We start from the raw sequence: 6,469 nt of genomic DNA, 5'->3' as shown, positions 1-6,469 counted from the left end.
CCTCCACCGCCACACTGTGGCTCCACACTCTGGTTTTGGCCCCGTGACTGCCCAAATGAGTGAAGTGTGCGGTGATTCTAAGATCGACGGCACTCATCTGCATGTCATACTGACTGACAGTATTATTTCTCTTCCCCAGCAGACTCCAAGGGCATTTAAATTAAAGGTACAGTGTTCTGCACTAATATTAAGTCTCTCTGAAGCCTAGAAACACCCTTTTTTAAGTTAAATTCACAGCGAATTTATTCGACTCGAATCGAATATTGTCCACGAATTCGCCGAATCAGTCGAATCGAATTTTTCATTTCTTCGCTCATCTCTACTTACTACATTTGAAATCTGTGAATGATCACAGAGGTCACATGGTACAAGGCTATTCACAACAGCCTAGTACCATGTGACAAGCTGTGACCAATCACAGCTCACACAGCATTTCTCAATGGCTGCAAGAATGCAGCCAGTGAGAAGGAGAAATTATTGCTTTTACATCCTTTATGGGTGTAAAAGCAATCAGTGACACTGTACTGCTAGGGTGACAGTATGTAAAAAAAAAAGAAAAAAACATAAATAATAATATAATAAAATAAAAATGTTAAAAAAAATTTTTTTCAATTATAATTTTTGGTTATAAACTAATTTGGGTTATTTTTTTTTTACTAAAAAGATAACTGAATAAAGTTTGGCTAATATTTATGATTAAATTTTATTTATGTGCAAAATTTTATAAGAAAAACACTTTTTTTCAACATTTTTGTACTTTTTCATTTATATAGCAAAAAAAAATAAAAATTCCAGTGGTGAATAAATACCACCAAAATAAAGCTTTATCTGTCTCAAAAAATGCAAAAAATTTCATATGGGTACAGTGTTGCATGACCGCGCAATTGTCATTCAAAGTGTGATATCGCTGAAAGCTGAAAATTGGCCTGGACAGGAAGGGGGTGAAAGTGTCCAGACAGGAAGTGGTTAACACTTGGCTTGACATGAAAGCTTTGCCACTGACCGTAATTCTCAATCCCTCTGCTCCTGCCTGGCACTGTCAGTATTGCTAATCCAACACAACAAACACTTTTCTCCTGCGCTAGGAAAAGACTCAGTAGACCCAATAGGAGTGTTCTGGAATTTTCTGGATCATGCACTGCTTGCTGCCCTCAGACCGGGGTGGTCCAAATACACTGGATGCAAATGGAGAAACAGAAAAAGGGCACACCGACCTAGTGCATTATCGTTTAAAATATTCGTTTAAGGCCCTTACTGAATCTGACAGCCAGGACACATGAGAGCCTCTCCATGTCCAGCTGACCTCGGTTTGTTTGTCAGAGTCCTGCAATGTGGTAGTGGGTTGCGCATGTTGGCGTGCGCTTCAGCCCCACATGTTATATACCACTATGAACATCTCATCCCACCATCATCTCATCTCAACCCACAGTCTATCATTCAGCTACAAGGCAGTGGATCACACATGTTGTAACTTATATAAAGAGAAGTGCAGACTCCTGTAGTGTTGGCTCTGAGAAAGAGGTTGTGTCCTCGAAACGCGTTAGCCAGTTGGTCATCCAGGGTTCCATCTTATGGACTCAGATGTTGTTTGGATCATACATCTTGTTCAGTTTGACATGCCTGTGTTTTTATGTCTATTGTGAGTATGATACTTACTTTATTTCTTCAATAAATATTTTAAACGATAATGCACTAGGTCGGTGCGCCCTTTTTCTGTTTCTCCATTTGCATCCACTGTCAGTATTGCTGGCTGACTTGATGCCTTTGCCTGCACACAGAAGCAATTGGTGTTACCATACAGCTGTTCTGTACAAACAGGAAGTGGCTGCAGCTGCTCTGTTCTAGTTCTCTATTTCCCAGTGCATTCTTGGATACACAAACTTCCACTGCCTCTTCCCCAGCAGCCAGCTAACACTTTATAAATGCTTCACTAACACTCTGTAAATGCTATAGGTGGTTGATAAGTGTTGATACCCCATGAAAGCGACATGCTGCTTAATTTTCACCACAACACAATGCTATTGCTCCTGTGTTTACTGCACTATGTGGGGCCCCTTGTATTATTCATGGCAGACATTGAAGGGTGTTTTTGAGACTTTAAAAATCCTTCATGAATGCCACTTAAACACTGAGTGTTGATGCACATGTGAACAAGCCCTAAGAAAAAAAATTAAAATAGAGAATCCCCCTAATTTTGCTGGATAATTGATAGAAATACTGGTTTGAATTGCTACCTTCTTTTTAGGCCTCATTCACGTGCATCCCTGTGCAAGCATTCCCATTCATGTCAATTAGGACACTGACTGCATGGACACAGCCACTGCCCCATTTTGACATCTGTGGGTGTGGGTGTGTGCATGCCCCTGAACATAGACAGGTATTCTCTTAAGTATGCCCATGTGAACAAGGCCTTAAGCTTTCAGCATGTTGGCCAGATAAATCCAACACGAGATGCTTGGATGATAGTGGGATGGGTTATTTATCAACTCTCTGCAATGTCATAGATGCACATTGTCAATTTTCACAATTGCTTGCATTTTAAGGGCTTTTGATGACAAATGGTAGCACATGAAATGCATAATTGTTAATATTGTATGTAAAAATGCATGTGAATGCACATGGTAAGGTGAAAATCTAGCCTATACGTATATCAGGGAAAAAAAAAGTACTTTCCTTTATCTGGGAAAATTGAGAAAAGGATCTATAGGGCAAATGGCAGTATTGATACAAAATGACTCACCTATTCAGCTATGTGCACAATGTTAAAAAGAATACATTTTTATATTTTCCTTGATAATTATTCACATTTCTATATTACTTTCCTTTCCTTGTAAGGTCAATAGTTCAGTTGTTCATTCTAATTATTTAAAGGTAGGGTACCGCTGCTTCCTACAAAATATAAATTGGGACTGTGCCTAACTATCTGATAGCCTCCTGCCGGGACTACTGAGGTACACAGGATGTCACTATGGTCATTGAATGGAACTGCCAATTCCTGGAAAAGGCAAGCTGGGCTCTTGACAGGTTCTTTTTTTTCTATTTTCTCTGTCATCAATGTCCAGCGCAGTCCCAGTATAAAAACAATGTAATTTGCGTTATGTATAATGGCTTCAGTTCACTCCAGCACATTGAATTGGTGTGCACTGAAGAAAAATAGGACATGTTCTATTCTTGTATAGTGCATTACGACACATCCAACACACTGCAGCACAAAGAATTACCATAAAAGTTGCAGCACATCAGCACACACACATATGCACATGGTACTGTGAAAACATTTTTGCCCCTTCCTAATTTGTTTGCATATTTGTCACACTTAAAATGTTAATATTAGTGCAGAATTCATGGTTCCATCAATTATGGCATTATGAATCTGCAAAGCAGCCCCAGACCATCACACTACCACCACGTTTGCCTGTTGGTATGTTGTTCTTTTTATGAAATGCTGTGTTAGTTTTACTGTGACCAAGCCCTGGTAGACTGGGAGAAACCAACCAAGCCCTGGTAAATGGGGTGAAACGTGTCAGGGGGCATGGCTGGAGTGGTAGCTGAGGCCAACAACACACTGGGGAGGTTGATGCGGCATCTGTCTCCTCAATCTTCATTCCCCTGAATCAATGTCAGGACGCTGGCTTCCACCATCTGCATTCTGGCAGGATTATTTTCCATCCCTGGCTTTGAGTGGTGCTGTAAGCCTCATTTGTCACTCTCAGTTTTACGCCAGATGTAACAGGACGTACATCTTCCAAAAAGTTCAACTTTTGTCTCATCAGTCCACAGAATTTTTTCCCAAATGTCTTGGGGATAATCAAGATGTTTTTGACAAATGTGAGATGAGCCTATGTGTTCTTTTTGGTTAGTCGTGGCTTTTGCCTTGGAACTCTCCCATGGATGCTATTTTTGCCCAGTCTCTTTCTTATTGGTGAATCATGAACACTGACTTTAACCGAGGCAAGCGAGGCTTGCAGATCTTTAGATGTTGTTCTTGGTTCTTTTATAACCTCCTGGATGAGTTGCCACTGGTTCACCACTGTTCTAAATTTTCTCCATTCATGCATAATGGCTCTCACGGTGTTTCACTGGAGTCCCAAAGCCTTAGAAATGGCTTTGTAATCCTTTCCAGACTGATGTCAATTACTTTGTTTCTCATCTGTTCTTGAACTTCTTTAGATTGTGGCATGATGTGTTGATTTTTGAGTTTTTTACCATGCTTCACTTTGTCAGACAGCTTCTATGTAAGTGATTTTTTTATTCAACAGGTCTGGTAGTAATCAAGCCTGGATGTGGCAAGTGTAATCCAGAATTCCAAAAAATGTGGTTAATCACAGTTCATGCATGATTTAGAATGAGGGGGGGGGGGCAATCACTTTTTCACATAGGGCCAGGCAGGTTTGGACAGCATTTTCCCCTTAAGAAATAAAGTAATAATTTCAAGACTGCATTTTGTATTTATTCAGGTTATCTTTGTGTAATATTAAAATGTGTTTGATGATCTGAATCATTAAGGTGCAACAAATATGCAAAAAAATACAAAATATCAGGAAGTGGGCAAATACATTTTCACAGTACTGTACCTCCCAACCATCCTGGATTCTGCAGCACTGTCCTGGGATTTCAACAAAATCCTATTGTCCCACACTCCCACTTAAGGCCACTTGTTGCGGAGGGCACATCGATGAGGGAGCATCTCCTGGCTATGCATAGTCCAGCTGCCGAAGTGCAGGATAGAGCCACAACTTCTATGCTTTACCAGCGATGTTCTGCAGGGATGGGAAAGGGGTGACAGGAGTAATGTTCTTCAGGAATGGAAAAGGGGTGAAAGGTCACAATGCCCCCTCCTATTAACCTTAAATTGGAAAAAAAAAACTAAACATAACCGGGATAAGGGGGTACCAACAGTCCTCCTGTATGGGGTCCAAGCCAGAAGGGGGACCCAGGCAGCTGGGTGAATCGGATGTGGGCAGGGAGGGTTATTGGCATGGCAGGGGGGGCAATTACTGCAACCAATCCCCTGTATATCTCTCCCTGCAGCAGCAGAAAGCTGGCTTCTTCTCCTCTTCTGGCTTTCAGCTGCTGCAGAGAGAGCCATACAGGGGATTGGTTCCAGTAATTGCCTCCCGCTGCACCCAATCACCCCTTCTGTGCACCATATGTTTCTCTCTGCTGCCCAGAACCCCTGTGTGCCCCTGCCACAGTGCTGCTGGCTTCCCTCCTCTCCTTCCCACTGACAGCTGCAAGCACACAATAGGATCCTTCAGGATGGAGAGTGGGGTTCAGTAAATATGTCATATGAACTGGGTGGACTTTTGTCTTTTTTCAGCCAGACTATGTAGCTACTGTATATAACTATGTAATTTACCAACCCCTTCCTTTCCTGAATGAACAAAATAAGTGATCAGTACAGATCACTCACTGTGTGCATTCATGACTGTGTTTTTGTTTTTGCTTTTGTTTTTTTTTTTGTGGGGGGGGCTGTCAGGTTGGCTGTATGGGGCCCCATGGTTTCTAACAGCAGCCCTGAATATAACTACTCTTAAAACTACAATATTCCCTTCCTCTTCCTACCTATCTGACCTAACCTGTATAAAAAAATGTGAGCTACTGCAGGGAAAAGGAGGGAGCACCAACAATAGCTGGGTCACCGAAGTCTTTGGGTGATGTCACATTTCCTGGAATTAACAGCCGTTGAACCATTACACAGAATCACATGACTGGAGCTAATAGAAAATAGGTAAAAATAGTACACACATCTTATGCAGGATAGATAGGAGAAGGGGAGGGAAAATTTTAAGAATAGTTATAGTTAAGCTTTTCTTCCACTTTAATCCCCAACGTATGCAGGGGGCAATGGGCATGGGGGTGTGTGCAGAGGTAAAAGTGTACAGAGGGAAAGGGGGGCAGTATGCTGGGAGGGACAGTATTGCAGTGGAAAACACAGGTAATATTTACAAAGGGTGCAGTGTATACAGAGAAAAAGGGGGCAGTGTCTACTGTTGATTAATTTATTATCCAAACTTCTTTATTGTGATGAATCTGAATTGTTTAAACTGTGGCCAATATTAACACCTTCCTGCCCGGCCTATTGTAATATGACAACCAAGCGGGATACCTATTATCCTGGGTGGACGTCATATGATGCCCTCCCAAGATCATACACCGACACAATCTGTCACCGGCTGTGTCCACTGGACACACGATACTGACCTGCTGCTGGCACCATGTGACTCCTGTGACCAATCATGACAGTTGTAAACAATGAATGGCTTCCTTTCATGTCTTTCATTGCTTATAAATGTGTTTCTAGCTGTGATCACAGTTATCACATGATACAGAAAGAGCCAATCACAGCCCATCTGTACCATGTGACCAGCTGTGACCAATCACAGCTAATCACAACAATAACTACTGAATGAATCAGTTTCATTCAGTAAAAATAATAGTTTATACCAGTGAAATTCACTGGTATACG

Source organism: Staurois parvus, unplaced genomic scaffold (assembly GCF_062004578.1).
Source record: "Staurois parvus isolate SC_StPar_1 unplaced genomic scaffold, SC_StPar_1.0 ptg001432l, whole genome shotgun sequence".
NCBI classification, from domain to species: domain Eukaryota; kingdom Metazoa; phylum Chordata; class Amphibia; order Anura; family Ranidae; genus Staurois; species Staurois parvus.
Note: the sequence above shows the minus strand (reverse complement) of the source record.